Here is a 27661-nt window from a genome sequence, read left to right as displayed (position 1 = left end):
TCAATAAAATGTATATTTACAAATTTTAATTTTGTTTTTATAAAACTGTATGGTACTTAAAAATACAGAACATTTTTTGTTCAATAATTAATCGCATATTTACATTTATGATTTCATCAGAGAAATGCAAACAAAATAAAAGAGTGAACACAGTTTCAATATTTAGCAGCTAAATTTGGTTTTCTATTGCTTTGTCTACAAAATAAGTATACTGTTGTTTTGCTATTTTACATTCTATTTACGTATATAACATACTGTTTTAAAAAGTATACATTTTCAACAATTAGTAGGTTATTAACTATTATTAAAATTTGGATTAATATATTAACTACTGGGATAATTCTGTACTCTCAGTATACAATAGCTATAAAAATAAATTAAAAAATTTTTTTTATTTCTGTTATCACCGGATTCACAAATATTTTACAAATATGGTAATTCAGTTTTTTCACAACAGATTGAAGCTGTAGATCAAGATCACAGTAAGAACAGTTAAGAGTTCTGATGAACCTTAGGAATTTCAAGATCGTTATTTTGGTGTAAATGTAGATCAGGTGGTAATTCTAGGGAAACTGCCATGCTGCTTCTCTGAAACAGTAGTCAACCTGAAAAAAGCGTTGAAACATGGTTTTAATATTTTTTATTCACTAAACATAAGAAAACTAGTTAATTTCTCATATGTTGTTATTGGTTAATTTTTTATAGTTGGTATTCAGGAAGTAAAGATGTGAAGCTAAAAGAGGTAAAATATATTATTTATTTCACGGTAGGCTGATTTGCTATGTATGACATTGTTCATGTGATGAGTATGGTTTACTAGGCCTGTTTTCACAACATTGTGCAGGTAGTGGTTTTTTAAAATAGCTGTATCAAATGTATTAAGAATGTACTAGAGCATTTGACAGATGAAAAGGGAATGAATGGTATCATGAAGGTACACTGTACTAACCATTTGAATGACCTGCTATTCTTACTGTTCTATGTGAAAATGGTTGCATTTGTTAGCTCTTGGATAGGAGATCACCTTAATGAAGTTGCCTTCAGTATAAAACTATACTATTAAACTACTCATAGTTGTGCTAAAAAAAAAACATTTTATATATTAAATCTGTTTGTATGACATGAAAGATTTCATTTTTAGAATCCTTCAAAGACAGAGTTGTTTTGTCTGAATAACTTCAAAATTGATGCAAGAAATCATTTAACTTAACTTTATCCAGTTGGTAGGTGTATTTATAGGCAAGGTGGAAATAGGAGTTTTGATAAGAGTCATTTAAGACAATGCCATCTGCGAACTTAAAGAATATACTAGTCTTTTAAACTGAGATATTTTCAGTTCTTAGATGCATTGTGAAAATAAATTTTGAACCGGTGGCAGTAATTTAAAGCTTTTAACCTAGAATAGATCAGTTTTTATTAGTCTAAGACTGTTAAAAGATATTGCTGGATTTCTCATCCCTCAATAAGATCTATGTTAATGTGTAGACATTCAGGACCAAGAGGGCTGACTTTCTGGCCAGAAATTTAGTAATTTCTATGAAATAGGCCCTACTGGAAATGTATGACTGCAAAAGAAGAAGAAAATGGACTGTTTCAAGATTATGAAAGAACACTTTTTTTATATCAGATAATGCAGAATCTAATTGTTCAATTAAAATATTATTTTTAATTCTCCCTAAAAAAAATTATTGAAAAGGATCTTCCTACTGTTGAGTCTGCTGCAGTAGGGCTAAGCAGTGTTAAGAACAGATTTATGATCATATCAATATTATTTCTACACCTGTGTAGTTTATTTTATGTAATATGTACCCAATTTTCCACCTACTCTGTTCTATGGAATCTCAGCTATGAGGTGGATATACTATTACAGTCATATTACAAGTCAGCAAAGCGAAGTTCTTATTCACTTTGTGTTTTATTTGAATATAGACAGAGATGGAGGTAAAACACAACAAAAGAGACTGGGCTTCCTGCTCAACAAAGTGACTTGCTTGTCAATCTGTTTTAAACAAGAAATGTTATCTGTTTAAAATAGGTTGCTGTATTTTATTTGTTCTTATTAGTAATAACATGTCTACAAATAATGTAATGCTTATAACTACATGCCATTTTAAACATTAAACCCATAATTCTATGACTCACACTTCTCTGGTTGACATAACATCATTATTTAAACAAAACAATTGATGTAAGAAATTTATACTTTATTTACTTGTGTATACTTTTTTTTAGCAAAATGTATTTTTATCATGCTTCTGTTTTAAAGTACACTGACTAAGAAAACAATTACTCTTTATACAAAATAACAGGGCAAAAGATAAAATTCATTATTTATACAAAAGTAGACATAATTAAACAGAAGAAAAACTGATGCTTTATTATTAAACATTGAAATTTAAATGATATGAATTAATTCATTAATATGAAAATAATATAAATAAAGTCTAATAAGTAATATAATGTTACGTATCACTATCATGATATGCATCTGCGTTCATACACACAGACAATAATGTTTAAAGCAGCAATATAATCTCATGGCAGAAGTCACAATTACTTTACTAGTACCTCTGGAACATGACTGTACACAGCAGTAGTTCAATAAACTCTCCAAATATGAACTTCGCTTTGTTGACTTATGTTTTATATGCAGTCATATTGTCTCTAAAATGATGTGTATAATATATTTTTAATTCTAGTAACATAAACTACATAGTACAGACTATTGAGATAAGACATTTCTTACCTTAATTTTATCATGATAGTAGTCTAGTTAATAATTCAATATTATGGTTATTATCCGTTCGGTCAATCAGTGAAGGTTTTTAACCCTAAGATTTACGATAATGAATGGTTTGATATAGTTAAATGTAAAGTACTTCCTCCAAAAAAATTGTATCACCTGTACTTCCAGTAAAAAGAAGAAAAGTAAGTTGTTGTTTCCTTTATGTAGAAAATGTACTATTAAAATTAATAGTGCTAGATGTTTTCATCCAGATAGCTGTAGAGAGATCACAGGAAACTGGATGATCATAAGGATGAAGGCCTTAGAAAAAGGTTACAAAATATTACAATGTATGAGGCTTGGTTAATTAAAAATAAATCAAATGAGTTGTTCAAAGAATAAGTAAGAGATTTTATGTAGATTAAACTTGAAACTTCACCTTGGCAGGCTGACTTCAAAATAAAAGAATATGCTTGATATTAAAGAGAAATTGGGAATAGAAGTAGATATTGAACAAATTGAGCTAAATCCTGGTAAGAGAGCTGTGTCAAAGATTTGCCTGAATAGTTTATGGGGTATGTTTTGACAAGGATTAAATATGAATCAAACTAAATATGTATGTGTTGTATTGAAATTGTATAATATACTTTTAGATGATAGCCTGGACAAAACAAACTTGACTTTACTAAATGATAATGTAGTACAAGTAAAATACAATTTGAAAAACCATTTTATGGAAGATCCTAAAACTACTAATGTATTTATAGCTGCTTTCACATCTAATGTGAGAAGAATGAAATTGTAGGATATATTGGATGTAGACTTGGTGAGGAATATAATGTACTATGGCACAGATTCAGATATATATACTGTGATGGTAAAAATACAATAGAGACTGGTTGTTTGCTAGGTGATTGGTTGCTAGGTGTTAATGGGCTATTGTCCATTAAAATTATCAAAGGGGTCTGGGTCCCTAAGAATTCAAAGATGTGTACACTAAAATCAAAAATTAAAGTAGCGATTGTTTATCACAAGAACTCAGAATGGCAATTGTAAATTATGTGAATTCAAAGTTAAAATTATTTAAAGAGAATGTTAAGTAAGAATTATGTAAAGAGAATTCAGTCAGAAAATAAAAAATGTTCTAAATCATTACTCATACTTCTCACACACCAACACATACGCATGAACAGTAATAGGTGATAAACTGATCCGCATGCAATGATAAAATGCACTGCACTGAATGACTGACACATGAGTCATAGTGTAGATTGGCACGCCATGTGGTAGAGTTGGGAGCAACATAAAATAGACTACGCTCACAACTTGCAGTTCTTGTTGCTGATTGATACTTTTTTGGAGAGGATACAGAATATCAGATAAGTGATTGTTGGATTGTTGAAGTGAGACTGTGTAATGTATATAAAATATTTTTTTCTTACGCTTTATTTGGTTTGTATTTCTTACATACATATACAAATTTATTATCTTCTTACTTCGTAATATGAGCTTCCAGAGCACTCTCCAATGGTTCAATGTCTCCAAAAACCTCCTCTGCCAACTTCCAATATCTTCTATCTGTCAAAATCTATTCAAACTCTGAGTGAGTTGCAGTCATATAAGTCTTCAGCCTATCGCTTGTGGAGTTTTTGATTTACAATAAAGGAGGATGTGTTCAATAGTTTCATCTTCATTGTCACAAGCCAAACAGCGAGGAGACTCCACTAAGTGAAATCTATTCAGATAGGCCTGGATGACAGTGTGACCAATTCTCATACGAGCAGCAAACGTTGCAGTTGAACATGCTACATTCTGGTACAGTGATGCTTCAGAAGGCTTTCTTCAGAAAAAGCCTTCTGAAACTCTAAGATTCAGATCTTAAAAAGGGAATGTCCTCATTTACTGACCCTCCACCACTCTATCCATGTATCCACAAATTTCCTTCTCACTTCCCGCAGACATTCACCAAGAGATTGTCTCTGGAGGGCAGGTTGAAGTTTTGCTGCTTGGTTGGCCAGGCGATCAGCTCTTTCATTGCCAAGGACACCATAGCGACTAGATATCCATTGGAAGGTGATAGTTTTTCGAGATAATCTCCCTAGAATTTTATGAATTTCCTAGCATTTTAGGAAATGGAACTTGTTGGCCGCTGTTTTTGTATTATTTATAGGGCTGATCTAGAGTCAGTAAAAATGTAGATATCACTCATGGGGATGGTGTGAATGTAAGCAAGTGCACCCCATTAATTACTATCAGTTCAACATCGGTACTACAGGTAGATCCTGACGGTAGCACAAATTCTGTGTCAGCTGTTTGGTTATAAAAGGCAGCTCCTGCATTCCCCTTATTACCTTCGACTGACCCATCTGTGAAAATCCAGTGGATTCCATAATATCATGTGCCAATATACTCCAAATTGTCTGCAAGAGGAACTCTGGAATTTCTTCATCCTTTTTTACAATTACAGGGATGGTTAGTTCAATATTAATATTGTAGATTAGCCACTGAGGAGTGGAGCTTACCATCGGAAAGAGATCTATGGTACACTTTGTGTAGATTGGTGTTTAATGTTTGATATGATACTATTGAAGGAGTTGTGAAACAAATTGTTTTTTTTCTAGGTGATGGAGTGGGTGGTTTTGCAGGAGAGCCTGGACTTTGATGTGTTTTGTCATGAATATCCTTTCAATGTACAATTTTAATGGTTCATTTTCCAGTTCGATCTCCATCGACTGGACACTGGTTGTTCTAGGACATCCCAAACCTATCCTCATAGAGCTTTTTTAAATTACTTCTAACTTCTTGAGATAATATACAGCAGCAGACCCCAAACCTCAGATCCATACGTCATTTTTGATCTAATGAATGTCAGATAAAACTGTCTAAGAGTAACAGTATCTGCACCCCAAACTCTACTCGCTACCGCTTTCATAGCATTCATTCTTCCTATGCATTGGCGCTGTACATAGGCAATATGTGGACACAACAGTAATTTAGAATCCAAAACGATACTGAGGATTTTTGGATTTGGCTTGTAACGCAGGATGTGACCATTAATATATATCGTTGGTTTAAAATTCTTGAGAGAGTATCTTGTAGTAAAAACTGTAGATTCTGTTTTCTCTTCAGATATCTTTAAAATCCACTTTGTTGTCCACTTGAGCACCAAGTTTATCATTTGCTGCAACTCAAGAACAGCCTGGACTGGGTTCTCCTGCGAAGACCATATTGTAAATCATCTGCATATGTAATCTATGTTTTTTGAAGAATTGGATTTAATGTCATTTAGCATTATATTAAATAATGTGGAACTTAGAACTGCTTCCTGTGGTGTTCCATTGTTCACTGGTTTTTGTTCAGACTCAACATCATTTACAATAGTTTTAATTTTCCTTTTGATCAAAAAATTGTAGAGAAATTACAGCATTCTGCCTCTAATGCCCAGTTTCATGAACTGGAGAATAATGGACTTGCTCGGCACTCTGTCAAATGCTGCTTCAAAATTGATCACTATGGCAACTGTACACTGTTTCTTGTTGAAGGTAGTATTTATTTTATCAGTTAAGTACAGCAAATGATCCACAGTACTTCTTCTTGATCTGTAACCAAACTGCCTGTCACTCAATTGATCTTCTGACTCCAGTTTCCATTTTAATCTTTCATTGATCATTCTTTCCATTAATTTGGATACACATGGCATTAGAGATATTGGACAATATGAGATTTCCTTTGTTGAGTCTTTCTCAGGTTTGCAGATAGGTATGGTTTTTGTGAGTTTCCACTTTTCTGGAAGTTCTCCTGTAGACCATGTATTATTAAAATACTTCAGTAATGCAGTTTGGTATGAATTTGATGTGCTCTAAAGCAGAACATTGTGCATTCCATCCTCTCCAGGTGCTGAGTCATGCAAATCTGTAAGTGCCATTTTTAGCTCATTCTCTGTAAAAGGCTGATTCACAGTATCCTTTTGTCTGAAAATATGTTCAAAATATGTTCCATATTACAGGTCAGATATTGCTCCTCTGGTGTCAGGCTAAACGGCCAAGAAACTGGACTACCAGCCCTTAAGGAGTACATGTTGTTCAGCAACTCTGCAAACTTCTCTGTTATAACAGTGTTGTCAAAGCTCACTAATTTGAATATTGTGCTATCACTTTTTCCTTGCAGAGATTTGAATTTTTTCCATACTATAGTAGTTGGTGTGTTATAGTTCATTGAGTTCACAAATGTTTTTTAGGACATGCTTTTAGCTATCATAATGGCTATCTTGCTTTTGGCAGCTGCTAGGTTATATTTTGGGCGGTTTATTATTTTCATTATTCATATTTGCATGCAAATTTACCTTGAATTTACATATTTCATATTTATAAATATATTCAGTACTGAAGCTGGTTTTAGGATCAAAAAACATTTATTTAAAAAAATATATTCACATCATGGATATTATTTGCTAACATGGATACTGATCACTGAAGGAATGAAAACAAAATTCTTAACAAAATTTGCCTAACAATGTTTAGACAGTATGTGAAAATGACTGCAATACAAAAATTTGACAGCCAGTGTCCAGAGTGGCCAATTCTGCTCACCAGCTTCCAATGGTTGACATGTTTAGGAATTTTATCAATAGGTACATTTCACATTTGGTGCATTTTGCACATTGGCTATAACTCATACTTGTTCATAATATGGAATGGAAAGTTATTATGACATAATTAATATATGTATATATATATTTTTTATTAAATTGAATTCATTGTTTAATTCATCTTTATTGACTAATGTGTTAAAGCTCTGTGATTATAATACTATAATTTGACATTTTTATACTGTAATAAAAGGCAACCGTGATTCTTTTTATTCACTTTGTTAGTCTGAAATGCTTGTTGGATCAAGGTTTTTCCAAGACTATGTAATACTGTGAAAAAAGTGTCTGTAATAATTTTATTACCTCAGAAAATTAAGTTTATCATGACAGTATATTGTAAAATTTATCTCTCCTTCTACAACCCGAGTTAAGCAAAATCAGAATTAATAGGATTCTGATTAAAAAGTTTCTATTAATAGAAAATAGATAAAACCAATTCATATTTTCTACCTGTGATCTCAGACCATTATTTGCAGGAGGCAGGTCAAAAGATGCTGGTACATATGTTGTACCAGGAACACATTTTGAGCACTGACGTTTCAATGCAGGTCGTTGGCGAGAACTTCGACATCGAAGTGCGAAGCAAAGTTCTTCAAGCATCTCAGCACATAGACTCTGATGTGGTGCTGCAGCAGCTCTCTGTAATAAAATAATATTATAATCATTATTAAACTTATATCTTTTGATTTTACTCAAGTACACGCTATAGTGAATGTTTTCACAAACTGATCTTTTCTTTATATTTGATTTATATTCTCTTCATCTGAGAAGAAGCAGTGTACATGATTGTTTCACAACATAAAGAGGTATATTAATTTGTTGTTTTAAATTATCTATATCTGAAGTTGTGGCTTAATGGTCATTGAGCCACACAATAATGTCAGGTCAATAATACCAGTACAGGTCAGTAACGTTGCTATATATATGAGGGATTTAATTTAGTATTACAGTTCATTTTTTCTTGTAACAAGTAGAAAATAAATTTCAGAGATAAATAATAATTTTAAATTAAATGAGATGTTATTAAATCTGATGTCTAAAATAAGATACAATCCCAAGTTTAAACTTTACTGTTCGTTAAATAATTGAATAATATAGATAAATGCTTGCCTAAACACAGTACTCTAACTTATAAACTAGTAGAAACACATTAAACAGAATAAGCAAAATAAAATGATATGACTGTGATAAATGATGTACTAAATCAAGTACAGAAGAAATTTTCACTTGTGAATTTTTCTTATTTTGAAATAGTTGTATTTATGTTATAATAATTTGAGCTATTAGTTGTCTGAAAGTAAAAAGCTTCTATAAATTTAATTACTGCTATTTTGTAAAAATAAAGTTAATTTTTGTTTTAATTGTAACAACCAGTTAGCTACACTTTTTTATGGTTGGTTTAATTAAGAGCACCATATGTTTCACACACCCAAACACTCAAAAGATGAAAGAACATTAAACTTTAAACTGTACTTGATTATTCACAGATTAGTAAAATTTTAATTTTCTAGACTTTACAATTAAAAAATAAAAATTATAAAAAAGTTTTTTTAAAAAAAAGGAAAGGTTTGACTAGTTTTTGTGTAACTTTATGAACTAATTCTAATACAATTACATTTTAAAATTAAATAAATTCTTCTGTTATAGTTAAATGTAAAAGCAGATATGATGTTACAGCTAATAAAGTAAAAATTCAGTAACTTCATCTGCAAACTAACATCCATCGACAAAATGGTAATATGTTTATAATAAACTTCATTTTGAAAATAATAGTCATATATTATTTTTACACAGGCAAGTTCTTTTTATTATTATTTTCTTACGTGTAACAACAAAACAAGAGAGGTGAAAATTAGAACATGTAAAAACTGGGTTCTATTCACAAAGCAGCCGGCATGGATAGTCTCAATTACTTAAACTACTCATTCAATACAAAAGGATATGTTATGGTGTAAGTAGTCAGCAGGGACCATTTCGTATGTGAAAGTGAGAAAAAGTTTATAGTTTTATTAATCCTATAAATTAGTGAAAAACATTTAAACAATTTTTCTAGTTCTTTTGTACCCAATATATATGTAATGTTTTTAATTTTTTAAAATGAAAAAATTTTCAATCACTTTGAATACATGAAACTTCTACAAACTCAAATGTTGTAATAGTAATTCATTTTTTACTTTTAATTAGTTAAAAAACAGAGGACAATACTGTACCACAAGTTTTAAGTTAAACTTTTAGCTATTTGAATGATGTCTATATTTATTAGTTGTAATGGTAAAAAACAATTTACATTTAGTGTGTAGGTGTGCTGATAATTTAATCGTTTGCATTTCTTTCCTATGGCTTATTGGGTTCTCATAGTTAATATTTAGAAAAATTAAATTAGCTTTAAATCCTACTGCCTGGAAAATTTTGTCCTTTATCATTCCCCAGAAATGAAAATCCAATAAGAATGGGAACATTTCAACTGGAAAATGTAAATTACACATTGAAGAATACTGAATTTTTACTGATTTTAGTTTGCAAATGATGATTAAATTTCAATATTTGTTAATGCACAGTTACGTAAATTATACAGGTTTTTTTTCATCATTTACATTAATAATGACATTTTCAATTAGTTTTCAGAAACAAGATGTTTCTATTTTCTTGACATGGTTGTACCTTCAATTTTTATTTAGCATTAATAATGAATTTGCTCTTTCTTCAATTAATGGAGTAACATCACCTAATTTAAAATTAACATTTTTTTCACAACATACTCTTAACTGCCAAAATTTTTTTTTTTTAATCGGATTTACTTAAAGAGAATGAAGAGGTAATTTCAATACTCTATGACCCTTCTTGGCTAAAACAGTAACGATTTTAGATAATGTAGCCCGTGGCTTTGTAGTTTTATTAAACTGTACAGTTCTGGTTTCAACATTGTGCTTGTAAATGACATTTTTTTTGCATAAGTCAATTGATCATGTTTGCTTTTTATGTTTGTATTCGGAGCACAGTTCAATTGCACCAATTTTCTCATTGTGAGGTGGGCACTCGAATATCTCATGAGAATTCTTTGCCATCCAATACCTGGTGTTCTGCGAATTAACATGGTCGGATATATGAAACCATGTCTCTTCTGACATAAAGTATGACATCAGGTCTGTCTGCTCAACAACAATGTTTTCGAGAAGCCAGTTGCAATAATCAAGTCGTTTTGGTTTGTCTGTCTCCAGTTGTAATGCGGTATGGTTTCAATTTTAATTCATGAAGAATTTTATGACAAGATGTGTATTTAACACCAAATTGTTGGGATAACTTGCATAGCGATTTTTTTTGGACTGGCAGTAATTCTCATTTCAATATCAGCAACAGCCTGTGGAGTCCTAACAGAAGGTTGCCTATTTTGTTTTGCATTTGAAACCGAACCTGTTGTATGCCATTTTTTAACTAAATTGTGTTTGCTACTCTTCGTTGGAATACAGGCATTCGGAAATTTTCCTAAGAATACTTGAAGTGAATCTTCAAATGATCCAGAACGAATATAATAGGGCATTTTACACAAACACAACTACACTGCAACAAAACATATACTGCACTGACACGTAACCAACTGAAAAACAGCAGCAACAATCAAAAGTAACATATACATCCACTAGTCGCGCTAGTTATGTGAGAGTCTTTCGTAAATAGTGTTGGGTAGCGGTTTCATCATGGGTTCGATTTTATGTTGCTCACTCTGTGTAATATAACTTAATATAATAAATATATTATAATTATATATATGTATATATTATTATACAATTATTAAATTATATAAATTACTATTTATTAATTTATATAATTTGTTTATATTTATTAAAATTTATATTTTATTTATCCAGATAAGAATATACAATAATTTGTTGATGACTGATAACGTTTACAGTTTTAGTTTCCTTTTAGAGGTGTATGTTATCATGAACATAATGATAATATTTTATTTGTATGTTTTTCATTGTGTATTGTGTGAAGTTTTTCAAAACGTTTCAGCAGGGAGACTACAAATGAGTAAATCCACTATTAGATATAATAAATTGAATGTTTTAAGCCATTAATGTTGTATGCTGGTAGTTTCTTGACAGTGTAGAAATTAGTTATATTTATGGATGCAAAATGTTATGTGGAATGTGTACATTATTAATTTTTTCATTATATTTTTGTGATCATTATATAAGTATTGTTTTCAAGTGCTAGATATACCTCTGACAATGTATAATTTTAATTTGTTATCTTACCCTTTCCATTTTTGTGATTCGTTTTGAATTGTAGCAGAATTCAAATATTGCAACAATGACTGCTATAGCTAAACCACAAAGAAGTACAACAAAAACTCCTCCTGCAAAGAAAATAAGGTTGTACAGTTAATATAGTAAATCCAATAATTATTAGTTAAATACTAAGCAATATAATTACTAGGTTAATTACTAGGTATGTAATAAAGTTGAGTTGGGATGGGTTACTGGAAATGTTGAGCTTCACAGAATTGTGGCTGTTTTTATTAAAAATTGATATCAATATCATGATTATTTAATAAAGCAATCAAAATAAAATAAAAAAACAAAAACATAATACACATGATGATACATTTTAGTAGGCTTTTGCAATTTAAATTAAAATCAAAGAATAAACTAATCATGAGACACGTCTGGAATCAAAATTAAAATTATAAAATTTGTGCAATTTAAATAAATTCAAAAGAAAAATAACAGAGAAAAAATTTATTTTTCCTTGCCAAGGTATTTTATAATTGGATTTCCTATTCAAATTTATTTCTAGTTCCTAATGCTTAGGCCTTAAACTCAACTTAGGATTAATGTGTGTAAGTAGGTGCAAAGTGCTGCATAAAGGAAAAATACCGTCAGATCTGTTAACATCAGAATTTGTCAAATTGATATGTATTATGAAATATTATGTTCTTGAAAACTGATTATAAGGATCACTACTATACAATCAAAAATATTTAATGTAAAAAAAAAAAAAAAAAAAATATTAAAAGAAAAGAAAAAATGTTATCCCTGATCATTTTTGCATGTAACAGTAGACTGAGTATCAAGTTTTATTTTCAGATCTGGGTTTAAAACTGCAAATTAATTATAGCCAGGATAATAGTTTAAAAAAAAATCTCTTAGTATTTTAAAATCTTAAAAAATTGTTTGGTTCATTAAGAGTGATGGTTCATCATTTTTATGTTTGTTATTTTGTATTTGTAAAAAATAAATTTTATGAAATTAGATCGTTTTGAATTTTAATTTATGTTAGTCTTTAATGTGTTCAAAGAAATTTTGATTGACAAATAAATTCATCTTACCAGTATATTTATGTATGTAGCTATAAAATTAAAAACTAGGGGCTTGTTGGTGATGAAAGCACTTTATTGCAGGCTAATAATTTTTATGTTTTTTTCATGCAATTCTCAGTATTGTTTAGATCTAAATAATTGTAAATTATATTTTAAAGAACTTGAATTAATCAATTATTTCATTATTTTAGAATGAATGAAGCAATGAGTAATAGATAGAAAAATTTTAAAAGGAATCTAGGCATAATTGTAAAACAAGAAATGGAACGACTAGTCTATGGAAGTCCTTTATTAGAGTGTGAGATATCTTATGTAGAGAAAAGTTCTAGAGGAATTACCTCTGATACGACATTCATATCTGCGAGGTGGAACAATCTGCCTGGTTGGTTTAGAGGTAAAATTTGTCATTGTAACTCAGCTGATTCTGAAGTCGAGAGTTCCCAGGTTCAAATTCTAATTAAGGTAGTTTCTTTTATTCAGATTTGAGTAATAGATCATGGATACCAGTGTTATTTGGTGGTTGGGTTTCAATTAACCACATATCTGCGAGAAGAGAATCAAGTCTGTGTGTGACTTCTGCAAGATGTCAGTCTGCGAGAGAGTATTTTGCGAGGAGGTTAGTGAAGGAGCAAATTTTTAGTGTGTACAAAGTTCTACGTGATTAAGGTGATGTCACAAGTAATTCCAGTTCACTAAAAAAAAGAAATGGTTCGCTGAGTTACTGTTAGACTATAAGTGAAAGAGATAATGTACTAAATCTTATTCATAAACTGTTAGGGTAGTTTTGTTTGTGAATAGCAAAGGTATTTACAGTGAAAGAACTTTAAACTTGTCTTATCTGTTGTGCTATTGTAGTCAATACAAGATTAGTTGTTAAAAGTGTTACGACTAATGATCATACTAATGTCTTTTGTCAATGGGACTGAATTATATTTAACGACCTGTAAATAAATCTTGACAATTACTATACATTCTGTTTTGAATGTAATCACTGTCTTAGAATATTGTTTTATTCTTAATTTCATTGTCATTATTAATGATTTGTCTTATGTTATTTATGTTCTTACACTAATAAATTGTAATTATATAAACATTTTCAATTTTCAGTCTTTCAATATCCTGATTGAGCCATGTATATATAATATACACATACCAATTACTACCACATTTGTCTAATACTTAATATGTATATGTATATATTATTATTGAAATATATATATATATACACATATATCTTTTTGAGATTCATATTATTTCTCTGTACTGTTAAATTATATTTTTGATCTTATTAACATAAACCACCTAGTACAGATCATAGAGATAAAACAAATCTTACCTTGATTTTACGATAGTACTTTCACAGGATTCCGCATCCTCAGTCATGATTGAATTTATTTAATTAGACTTTACATAATTATGTAACAAACATTGCATCATGTACATGGTTTATTGTAATAATATAGTATATTTTTAATTTTTTTAATATCTTTATTTAAGTACAATTTAATTAAATGAATTCAATCATGACTGAAGGTGTGGGATCCTGACAAAAAAATTCTTATATCAACTAAATTGTTAATTGTACTTAAAAACCAGTAACATTATTAAAGTTTCTATTATATCTAGCTCTTTTAAAGGTGAAGAGAAATTAGATACTCCTGAGAAAAAACCTAAATGGGAGTTTCTATTTTGTTATTTTAATTGTATTAAATGAATACATAAATTGATTAAGCATTAAAAAAATTACAAAGTAGTTTCTAGTTATGTAATAGATAACATCTCCAATTACAACATCGCCTGATTAACACATTCCACTTGATATAATCTCAACTTTTACTCCTCAATAAATGTTAATGTAAACCTAGACTTTCCTTAAAATACTTACTTATTACAAAATACTGTTACAATTTTCCTTACAAAAATTTATTTATTTTTAAAACTCAACATGATTTTGTGCATTTAATGATGAAGAATTTTAAAATTTATTATTTTCAAATACAATTATTTTAGAAGGCTAGTGTAATGAAAATTGAATGAATATAAATAAAAAAAAGGAAAGAGCTCTGCTATCTTATTTTACATATGAGATAAGAGTTTTTGACCAAAAATTGATTACTAAATTTGGTCATTCTACTAATTCATCTGACTTAGACTGAGATTTTTGGTTATTTTCAAAACTGAAGACTAAAAGGATGACATTTTTCTGCCGTCATTCTTCATAATAAGAAAAAACTCAAGAATATTATACCAAAAAAACGATTTTAGAAATGTGGATACTGTCTAAACTAATGGATAGATAAGGGAAGTACTTTGAAAAAGACAGTGGTCATTAATGTGAAGTTGAAAATTCAAGTTTTCACAAACTGCATTGAAGGAAGTGAATTGTCATGTCTCATACACAACAATTATTTATATAAAATAATTGGGAATGATGCATATTCTTCTAATACATCCTGATTGTTTCACAATATCTCAAATATTTAGGGAACTACATCCTACAAAATTTAAGGATGTGAAATAAGGATAAAACTTGAGATTTCATTAAGTGATTCTTTTGAAGTTGAACAATACTAGCTGCAATTTCATTGCATGGTGTTATTACATATGGAGGCTAATGACCAATAGCAAATGATACTATTTATTTCAAAAATGGTAATTTTTATTTTAAAAATTATACAGTAATTATTTTGTTCAAAACTAAATTTTTTTTTACTTGACAAAATTGTCATAACTATATACAGTCTTCATAAAATTAAGCCACCCAAGTTTAAAACAATTCATTTGCTGGTAAAAGATCAATTCTATTACACAGTAAAATAATAAATTAAATATTAAACTATTTCCTTAGATCACTCAACATACAGTGTTTCCTGTGAGCATTAATACAGGTATTAATTTGTTTGTATGCTTGATGAATCTTTATATAGATTTTCTGAAGTTTAGTTGTGAATTACAATATTTATTTTTCAATTCATCCTTTGGTTGAGGACTCTTCTTAAAAACACTGCCTTTCATGATTCCTATAATAATAATGTGAGGGTAAGAGATTCATGGAATATGAAGCAGTAGACTCTACAAGACACTTACAGAGATTGAAAGATTCATTTCTTGATAATGTTCAACAATTAATATTTCTGTGAAAAAAATTGTTCCGACTACTCCTTACCAAGAAATTGTACAGTACATAATGATTTACAAAGTTTACATAAGTTTTTTTCTGAAAAATAATGGGACTCTCAAAAAGTCTTAATCAGTTGTTTTGTATTTGGACTGAAACCATGCTTCATCTGAATAAAATACATTGCCCAAAACATAAACATCATTACAAATGAAAGATCTAAAACTGCCTTTAGTAACTGCCAATTTATTTTAAGTTCATATGCTACTTGAATCTGATATAAACATAACTTCAGCTGCTTTGTAGCTTTATGAGCAATATTGAAAAATGTTTACTGAGATATTTTGTGGATAGTTGTACAAGGAAGAAAGTTAACTGTGGATTCATTCTGAAATTCTTAATAAGACTGAATCATCAAATAATGTTCTACAAAAGGTATGTGCTATGAATATTAATGTTTGTTCTAATACTATGAGACTACTAATCAGATTTAAGTGTGATATATCATAAGACGTACTTGTTTTGATCTTCATTTATATAACAGAAACCTTACCTAGAATCATGTAATTACATTACTAGTTAGTTCCATAGCATTTTAGGGCTGCATGAATTTATAAACATTCAGTGCAGTGGATATTACTAAGTTTGATGAATAAATATTTACTAAGTCATTTATTTAGTTGAAATAAATTTTGATAAAAAGATAAAAAAAACATGTGAATATTATATATGTAACATTAACACACACACACACATATATATATTTTTATATATATATATAAATATTTCTGAAAATTGATTGATTTTTTTTATTGAGAATAATATAATAACAAATATTCAATTAACTATACCAATATTATCAACTCCTAAAGCATTTGCTTTAGATTCTTTTCCTTTTTCATTTCTGGTGCAAGTATCACCAGGATTCTTCCACCACTTATCATAAAGCATCTGAATCTCACCCTTTTCTTGTAATTCAAGTATTGCAAGGGAAATTTTATCACGCCATGGAGAACCTACAACATCAAAAATTATTATTATTATTAAAAATGACTTCATAAATTACATTTTATTTAGATTATTTATCAGATCATTAAAAGAATATTGAGATTAGACATATCTTACCTTAATTTTTCCATGAAAGTACTTTTGCAGGATCTCGCATCTTCAGCTATGATGGAAATAATTCCATTATTGAATAATAAAAATTAAAAAAAAAATTCTAAAATAATGAAAGTTGCTATTAATTTAAACAAGTGCTGCTTTCTGTTGCAGTTTTTATAAGGCTCCTTCATCAAACATTGTCTGGTGGTTTATCAAATTGAAACTTTGTTTGAATTTGAGAAGCTTTTTTGTAAAACTTAACATCTCCAGCAACTGTAATTTTTCAGTAGACACAAAACACCCACAGCTTAACAGCGTTAATAATACATTTTCCACTTTTTTTTGTTAAAATTATTAGTCATTTGTTCTTAATTCTGTACTTAAAAATTTACTTAAACAACATATGAAATGGCTGAGAAGTTAATAAAAAAAGTTTGGAGATTTTAATGAAAAAAAAATCAAGGACAACTTAACTTTGGTAAATAAAACAAAAAATATAGTTGACTATTTTTTAAATTACTATATTTTAATAAACATTATATTTTTTAATATTATGATAACATAATCAATAAAAAATATTTTAAACGTGAAGACCGTAATAGTCTGTGAGAGTCGCAAGTAACTTCATCAGTAGACTCATTTTCTGCATCCACATCATCAAAATTTAAATTTTTATACCAAAGAAGTTGTGGAATAAAATCCCAGTCTTTGCCAAAGTGTTTAATTAGCAAATTCAACACAGCTTTCTTTTTTCAGGAGATATTTTTCGTTTTAAATCCCACTCACGCAAAACCACACTCCCTTCTTTTTTATTTTTCTTAAACTATAAACATACAATTTTGAAGTTCAGCAGCTGACAAAAACTTATAATTGGTAAAATATTGTATTTTACTAGCAGTTTCTCCAGTTTTTAACTTATGTTTTGAAATGATTATTTTTTCTTCACTAATACCTTGAACTTTTATATCGTAAACCATCCATTCCTTCTCTGGCTCTTTAACTTTACAAACTTCTTTATAAAATTTTACATATTCATCTGCGGATTTTATTTCAACTCTCCCAAAACATCAATCAGCCAGAAGGAATGAGTGGTCATGAATTGGGCAAGTCACTTGAATTCGTTTAATGATCTCTGGGAATTCTGTTGTCAACCAGTGATACAATGTATGCACATTCTGATTTTGCCATGCGCAGCCATCACAAAAAATCAAAACTGAACCATGGTTTTTGCTAGGAACATGATCTAAATTGATAACTTTACCAACTATAAGTATTCTACAAGCTGGTAGACCCAAAGCAAAACAAAAAAAAAACTTCTTTCAAACTGTTATCATTTGCAGCTTTTTAGTTTTTAAAAAGTAAGATAATGAAACAGTCTTAGGTTTTGTACCATCTTTTGATCTTTTTCTCTTAAGTTAACTGGCAGAAATATACTTCCTAAGTAACATTTTATCTTGATTATTCTTACCTTCTGCTGCGTTAATCTGATTCTGATTTATTGATATATCTGAATACATCACTTTATTACATTTAAACAACTTTCTATCATGGTTACATGCTTGTGCTTTATTTAAGAAACGTGAGGCTAGGATCACTGTTGCAGTACTTTTTATGCTTTTCTATCTTTTTTTTGTGCACCATAGTTTTTATTGGACACTAAAGATGGTAATTCCATATTAAAAAACATCTTTTTCACTTTTACTTAAATAAATAAGCTTTATTTATCATGGTGGCATGTGTTCAGGCACTGTAGAACTACAAAACCCCCTATTTCTACTAGATATTATCGATAACATTTAATATAATTATTTTTTCTTTATATTTGTACAATATATAATACTTAAGCTTAATGTAACTAGCCATCCCCCAGTTTATGAAAAAGATACAAAAACCTTTGTATGGAACTGTGCGCTTCACAGTTCCAGAAGTGTGGTGTTTGGCTGTTGTGTGCATGCGCACATAGGAAGCTGCACATGTGGCTGTGAGGGAGAGAGAGAGAACTGTTATTCCCGCAGTGCTGACCCTGGTATGCTGGTGGAAGGCAGTTTTATTTACTCTGCATGTGTTTTGTTTAAAAACCATGTACCATATTCTTGAATGTTATAAAGTGTAGAATTAGATTATTATCCTGCTTCCAGCTATTCTATTTGATTCTTTTTTTTTTCAGTTCTTTATTTTGCAGAAAGCTTTAACCATGGCCTTGAAAAGGCTGAGAGAAAATGTTCTGGAGCAGCACTCCCACTAATTTTAGCTGTGAGCTGCCACTGTTTATTCAGTTAAATACACGCACCTATCAACATTCAAACTAAAGAATAACACATGATGTGCTAATAACCTCTATGCACAGCTGATGTAGCAGGCATTGGCGCACACCGTGACCAACATAACATTTCTTTTATGTGATCTACTTAAAGGAAGGTAAGAATGTGCTGAAATCTGGTGGGATATTTCAGAAATAAAATTAAAAATACTCAAGAAACAAACTTCTAATGGACATGTTAATTTTTGAAAAAAAACCTGCATATTCCAATTCTAAACAGTGTTGGATATGTTTAAATTTGATCCAAAACAACTGAACAATTTCAACAGGAGATGATAAGTGTTGTTGAGAAAGTTTTTTAAATGGTTACTGCAATGCATTTGTTGTTTTGTTAGCAAAATGATATATTAGCTAATAGATGCCAACTAGCTCTACTGATCAACTTAATCTCAATTTTGTGCGCTGGTGGAGAGTTAAGTTTTGAAAAAAGTTCCTAATTTATGTATTTAATATTTTTCTAATATACTTAATTTTATGCTAAATTTATTAATTCTAATATTTCTAAATTTGTGTTAACAGAAATAGGATGTTTATTGCTTGTTAGAAATATTTTTTATTTGAACCTAATTTATTATTTTTGTAATATCATAATTTTCAAGAAATCTAGTTTTAAAGTATGTTTGTGTTTCCTATATAAGTACCATCATAATCAGTACATTAAATTTTATAAATCCTACACAGATTATTTTATTATTTTTGTTTTTTAAATATTTTATTAAGTGGTTATTTTTTTATGCTGTTTAAATATTTCTTTATTGTAAGTTTTAGTAATGTTTTCAATGATATTTTTTATGTATAAATACTTTATATATTTTCCCTCCTCTTTTATGCCTTATTATGTATTGGTTGTAAAGTAATTAATTTGTTTTGATAGTTGTTTTTTTATAAATATTATTAATTAAAGTAGTATCACATCCATTTTCAATCGCTATATGTTTTATGATGTTTGTTTCATTATTTAACTTTTCTTTATTATTGTGCATGTATTTGATTGTCCTGTTAGTCATGTTTGTACATATGTTAATTTAATGAGACCAAGGATGATTAAAACTTTTATGAATTGTTATATTATTAGATGTAAGTTTTCTAAATACTGATGTTTCAATTTAGTTGTCCTTGTTTATTTTGATACTGACATACAAATAATTTAGCGTTCTATTATTATCTATTTGAAATGACAATTTAAAAATTTCATTAAAAGAATCATTGAAAATCATTAATTCATATTTTAACAAGACCTGTACAATGAACCTGAGTCACAGATTCCTGCCAATTAAGAAGAAAGTAGTAGAAAATATAATAATTGATAGAATACATAATGGGATTAAAAGGAATCCCTTCTTTGAGGCTAACTGGTCGGTTTAACAATCATTCTTTGTAATACTGCCCAACGACACACCTACCACAGATGTTCAATGAGAAAAATTACCGAACCAGAGTAGGAATTCATGGGAAATTGTAAGGACTTGGATAATCATTCTCACACTTCAACTTGGGTCTGTTTCTGCAGGTCAAGAGAATAAGAGTACAAGTATACTCCAAAGAAGATGAGTTAAGTTCAGTTTTAAGCGAGTCAGTGAAGGATTCAAGGTGACATTACACACATTCCAGTGTGGACAGTGGGTGAATGCAGGAGATTGTTTGGTGAGTTATTACAGACAGTTACCAAAAGGAGTAAAGTATTAAATTCATTTATAAACTATAGGGTACTTTTATTTCTGAAGCAAGGGTATGTGCAGAGAATAGAAGTGAATGTACTTTACACTAATCTTATCCTTGAAGTAATACAATACCAGCAATATTAGCAGTCATGATAATTTCTTTTCTCAATGGGACTGAATTCTAGTTTTTAATATTTAACTACCTGTAAATAAATCCTGACCTTACTTTAAATTCTATTTTGTATGTAATCATTCTTTATTATTATTATTGACATTTATTATAATTATTATTATTTCTATTTTATTATTATTGTGGTTGTGATTACTATTATTATTAATTTATTATTGTCGTTTCTTCTTCTTCTTATTATTATTATTACTGTTGTCATTATTATTATTGATTTGTCTTACTTTACTTATGTACTGAAACTAATTAAATTGTAATTATATAAACATTTTCAATTATTAATCTCTCAATATCCTGATTGAGCTGTGAACACATGACAATATTATTGAAAACATAACTAAAACTTACAATAAAGAAATATTTAAACCACCATACAAACGTAACTAACACATTATTAAATATTAAAAAAATAAAACTAATAGCTTAATATTAATTCACTTGCTTTTATTTGGTACTATAGAACAGCAAAACCTTGGTATATCACACAATAAAGACAAGTGATAAAAATTATATTAATTAATTTAATATTAACTTCAGTTATATAATAATATTAATGATTTTTAAATAAATTCTACTACATAGAGCTGATCTTTGATCTTCTTAATAAAACTCACATCTAAAATATAAGTGTCCCTGCTTAATCCATGAATAATATCAATACCTCTGACCAGTGGCGAAACAAGCATTTTCTGATTCAGTCATAGGAGATGATAATTCCTCACACTTAATTTCAACACTCTAAGCCCAACATTCAAAATATCAACATCTAACTTGACATTAAGGGCTTCATAAATAAATACATCCTGCAGTGTCCTTGTGTTTTTTCGTGAGGGTAAGCCCCAATACATACCCAGCTCCTGGCAATTAATATTATGCCCGCCAAAGTCTTTTTCTCACAGGCAAAAAAACTTCTTTTGAACTGCCTTAATCTTAGTGTCAGTACACATCCTCTTATAGTTCCAAACTACTATGCAATATTCCAAAAAGTATGTTCCCTTTTAACTACCCATAAAAAGATATATTTATAACTGCAACACACCTGCAGGCTAAACATCTCCAGAATAATAATAAAATAAACAATCTGGTGGAATTTATAAAGTTTAATGTAATGATTGTGATGATATTTATATAGGAAAAAAACAAATAAGATACTTAAAACTAAACTTCTCAAACATTATAGAAATAGAAAAATAATAAATTAGGTTTAAATAAAATAAACAGGTCTAATAAACAATAAACATTCTATTTCTGATATTAATACACATTTAGAAATATTATAATTAATAAATTTGACATTAGAAAAATATTAAATATATAAATAAATATGGACTACAAAGAATTTAATTTAAATAAATTAATAAATATATAAATTCAAACATAATTTCAATTTGATAAACCATGAAACAGTGTTTTAGGGAGACAGCCTTATAAAAATTGCAACAGATAGCAAAAAGTAATAAGCAATTTTTATTATTTTAGTATTTTTATTTTAAAATTTTCATTATTCAATAATGGAATTACTTCAATCATAACTGAGGATGCGGGATCCTGTGAAAGTACTTTCATGAAATATTAAGGTAAGATAGGGCTTATCTCATTATTCTGTACTAGATGGTTTATTTAATAAAATTTAAATTAATTTAACAGTACAGAAGAATAATAGAATCTTAAAAAGAATAAGTTCCGTAAAATAACATTAAAAGAATATAGGATTCTACTGAGAAAAATCAACCTGTCTAACCTTTATGTGTAAATAAATATTGTATAATGTTCTGTGTGAAGATTTTATATTCACATACTTTATTTCCAAAACGTAAATCACAGATACATTACATCTAGTAAAAACACGACCAGAACATTCTACCTGATGCATTCATTATTTATACTCTTAGTAATTAACTTTTCATCATAATTTAAAATTTTTTTATTTTTTATTATCATCTTTTAACAAACTACAATAAATCAAAAGCATAAATAAAAAGTTATTCTGTTCAAGTTCACAAAAATAATGAAATAAATATGAATTCAAACTCAAATAACTCTAGTAAATAGAAACAAAAATTAAAATAGTATATTAGAACTTACACTCCAATAAACAGTACGTAGCAGTTGACTTAGAAGTTGAAATGAATCATAAATTAATATTTTGCATATTCTGTTCAGGAATGTTACAACTTTTTAATTGACTTGTGAAATTCCATCTACAATATTGTGATATTCTATCTACAATAAGAGACAGATCTAAAAGGATTTAGGCATGAACCAGAGGAGCATGCTGTTGACAAACATTATCAAAATACATATACTCACACACTCATGTGTGTGTGCATCATGCAGTCCTTAGCCATCCAGTTGATAGTAAACTAAGTTAATTATAAATTCTTTCAGAATAAGTTCACAAAGTAAACTTTTAAATTATTAATGAGTTTTTGTTAATTACTTTACTATTACAGTCTGGGTTTAACAATTCTGATTCTACTGAATCCAATTTTTTCATTTATATTTGTAGGAATTTAATTTATTGACTCTTTTGTTCTTTTCAACAACATTAATTACTATTATGGACATTTATTAATTTAGTTTTGTCATTAATAAAGACACTGCAATTAGTAATAAATGTAATTTTTTAATTCTAGGCATAAAAAGAAAAAAATGACAAAAATAAAATTTACTAATAAAATATGTCAGTTTTATTAAGAATTCTCATTTTCATATGCTATGTTGAGCATATTTAAAAAAAAAAAAATTCTTAAAATTTATAAAACTTAATAAATAAATAAATACATTTTGGTAGTATAATACATCACTACACAGAAGAAAAAGGCACTGTATGGATATGTAACCATTTCCGTCCACACCTCTACTTCTCTTACAAGCCATTTCAAGATAGTGCTTTTTTCCTCTAAACTTCAACCATTTTATAAGCACTATATCCGAATAGTGCTTTTTCATTCTTTATTATTGAAACTATTATGCATCACTGCAGATAGCCCTGTTGTAACATATCCATCAAAACTGTCTTTATCTTTGTTTTTATATTTGAGGACATTGGGAACAGTGGAGTTTGTATGGTTTGGTGATTTTGTTTATTTATAACTAATGTTGCAGTTTTATAAGAATGATATTAAAGTAATTAGTGATAAATTTATATGTATATATATATATATGTGTGTGTGTGTGTGTGTATGTGTGTGTTTTAAAGCAACTGATATTTGAAGATGAATTTAGAAAAGTAAATTTGATAAGAAAATCTAGAGTAATTACTGAATTCCCTAATCACTGGAAACCATTTCTGACAGATGAAAGAAATTTCTACCAAAGTATAATGACCTTATATCACTTTACAATATTTGCCAAGGGAATGTCATGATTTTTATAAGAATTTACGCCACTCCACAAATGCTCCAGACTTTCCAGTGGAAGATGCACATGAAGATGACAATTAACTTCTTAATTATTATAATTTAGTAAAATTTTTTTCTTAATACATATTTGTTATTTTTATAAAAATAATTCTAGTTTTCATCTTTGTAGTAAAAAGGATGCGTTATTGTTTGTAAATTATAGCACGCATTTTTACTTTATTTGTTTAAATTATAACAATTTTTCATATTATTTTGTTGTAATATTTTGAAAAAGTTTTTTTTAACTTGCTGTTTTACTGACGATTGTGTTTACTAATACTTTTACGTAATAGTTTTACTTTTTAGAGTATTTACCATTTTTATTTTTATGTAATTTTTCATTATGATGTTTTGGAAATATATTGTTATGATTTTGGTCATATTTTTTTTTGGAGATGTTGAGACAATCAACATTTTTTATAATATGAAGAATATAGTTATATTTTTGTATACTTGCTTGTTTAGTATTTAAATAAAATAGTATTACATCTTTTTAAAGGTTGTCTTATTGTACCTTAAGTGATTATATTTAAATTTGTGTGCAATTTTTTAATGAAGATACTTATTCATTATTTATATTATTTTGACATTTTTTAATATGAAACTTAGTTATTAATTCTATTATTTTTCCAATTTTTCATTTCCACTTCTTGTTGTTTTTTTTAAAACATGCTGTTATTTACTAACTTGCTATTGTTCTAAATTAATGAAAATAATGTACAACCATTTTAAGACATTATTTTATTTTATATCAGATCTAAGTTTTTTTTTTATTTTGAGTATAGTTAACAGAGATACTATTTTCTGTTATAATTATATTTTGCTCTATCTCTTTGTTAAACACTTGGCTATTTTACACATTGAAAATAAATTACAATGTTTGATAGTGTTGCAATGCTTTAAATATTACCAGTCCTTTACATTACATTGGACATAGTGCTTATTGTGAATAATGTAAGTTACATTACTTATGGATATCCTGTTGGAAGAAAAGGGCACTATGTCCAGTGTCATAAAAACAAAAAAAATAAAAAACAAAATAAATGAGAAATGTAATCTATTTATACTAATAAATAAATTAAAATCGGTTAAATTAGGATAAAGAAATAAAGGAAACAGGTGGATAGAAAAAAACAAAATAGAAAAGAACATAAAACTAATTTTCTTTTTGCCATTCTGTAAAAGTTATATGACACAGGCCCCTTTTCTTGCGGACTACAGAGTTGTTAACAGCCATGTGAACTTAGTAGACAATTTTGTATAATGTCCTCTCAGCAAAATTAAAATCAGGTCCTAGCTCACTATTACCTTTTGTGCTGCTAATTGTTTTGTGAGTTTTGCGGATTTGGGATCTGTAGACAGTTGCGTAGCCCTTTTTTCAATAATGAGTGTAACTGTAACTTGTTACTGTCCTGGATTGTTGGGCTTGGATATGCTTTTAATTAGAACCTAGCATCAAAATAATTGCTGGAAGACAGATCAAGGATTAGTGGTAAAATATAACTGGTCTGGCCAGGCCTTAGTTGTCTGCTACTCCCCGGAGAAAAGAGCAATCTAAACCACTCCAATGCACAATATTGCAGTAATGTCAATTAAGGGAATTAAAATGTAATCTGTAGGAAGGTAATATTGTCTTTTTTTTTACCAGATAATGCTAGACACTTATCAGTCATACAATCATTAGCTTTATTTACTCTTATTATTAATTAATCTGGGATTGAATGGAATGTTTATCGAAAAAAGATCTTTTTTTAAGAGGGAGTAGGAGGCCTACCTTTAAAAAATAAAGGTATTATGTAGTAGAAAATTAGACATGAAAATGGTATATATGTTCTTACAACAAAGTAAATTTAATTAGTTAAAAGATACACACTTGAATAGTTAAGTAAAATGTGCAGAAGAGTTAAACTTACCCATTGGTGTAGCAATACCATAGCCTTTGGAATCTAAAAGACCACCAATTTGTGTCAAGTTGCAGTCCCGCTGCACAATATAATCAAGCATAGTTGATTCCATGAGAAAAGCATAGTTGCCTTCAAGTACTCTTCTAATTCCTTCTTCATATGTAGGCACAAAAACAGATGGTTTCTTGTTTTCCATAAACCTCCATATTTTTTTTATAAGTTTCTATCATGGAGTCCTTCAAATAAAAATGTTAAAACAAAAGTAAATTACGAGACTAATGTATAAAAAAATATAGCTTTTTGTTTACAAAAAATGAGTACTTTTGTTTTCATGCATGATACTTATGTATTAATATGGAGGGGAGAACTAGTTTTTTCTTTAAAGTATATTGTGTGACTGCTTCCATAAATTACATATGAAATGAAATTTTTTTCTGACATTTACTTTCGTTGTAGCTTGATTGATGGCAGGCATAAATATTTCATAGCAAAGATATTCTCTGAAAAGGTCATTCTTGACATGCTGTTGCCAATTAAATTTCACTAATTTTGTTTAACAAATAAAGTTGCTGTGATAAAAAAGGTATGGGGTTCATACTGTTAAAAAGTTACAATTCTCCTACTAGTTGGATTTCAATGACAGTATTCCAGTCCTTTTATTTTAAACTGTCTTGATATCAAGTTCGTGGACCTTAATCTACACAACATATTTAAATACAATAATTTTTTTTTAATTTAACATTAAATTTATGATTAATTATCCAAAAGTTTAATTTATGAATTTTAAGTGCTCCACCAATTTTATACGTATTAAATACAATAACAATAATAACTTAATTTAAAAATTATAATAGCAATTTCACGTTTAATTCTAGTGCAAAATGACAATGCTAGTGTCTCTAAAGATAACAAGAAAAATTATGAGAATTTATAAAAAACAGATTTTAATTCAGTTTAGTTTATTATTAAAAATGATTTTCTATAAGCATGTAAGAGGTTTTACTGTAATTAAAAATATTCTAAAAATAATTATTAAAAAGAAAATAATGATTAATACTCTGAAAAATGTCATTGTTGATCCACTATCAAGAGTCCCATATGAGATATCAGTCTGGCCAGCCAGGTCTTCAGCATTTTCAATGGGGGTAATCATTCTTTCAACTGTGAGAAATGCAGCTAAATTTGCTGTATATGAAGAGATTATTATTAGGGTGAAAAACCACCAGATACCACCAACAATTCGAGTTGATGTAGCCTGTTTAATCAT

At 28.6% G+C, this 27661-nt stretch overlaps 1 protein-coding gene and 1 pseudogene across 1 annotated transcript in view; both read right to left on the bottom strand.

The window, feature by feature from the left end:
- LOC142327721 (glutamate receptor ionotropic, kainate 2-like) lies at positions 1–27661 on the bottom strand (annotated as a pseudogene).
- LOC142327720 (ATP-dependent RNA helicase DHX8-like) overlaps positions 27631–27661 on the bottom strand; it is a 34821-nt gene continuing 34790 nt past the window's right edge. The window contains exon 9 of the mRNA XM_075371007.1: positions 27631–27649. The gene's annotated coding sequence lies outside the window, so the exon portion shown is untranslated. The remainder of the gene's footprint in view (positions 27650–27661) is intronic.

The sequence above is a fragment of the Lycorma delicatula genome, chromosome 7 (genome assembly GCF_047948215.1).
Source record: "Lycorma delicatula isolate Av1 chromosome 7, ASM4794821v1, whole genome shotgun sequence".
In the NCBI taxonomy this organism is placed as follows: Eukaryota; Metazoa; Arthropoda; class Insecta; order Hemiptera; family Fulgoridae; genus Lycorma; species Lycorma delicatula.
Note: the sequence above shows the minus strand (reverse complement) of the source record. Positions and strands in the feature narration are given on the sequence as shown.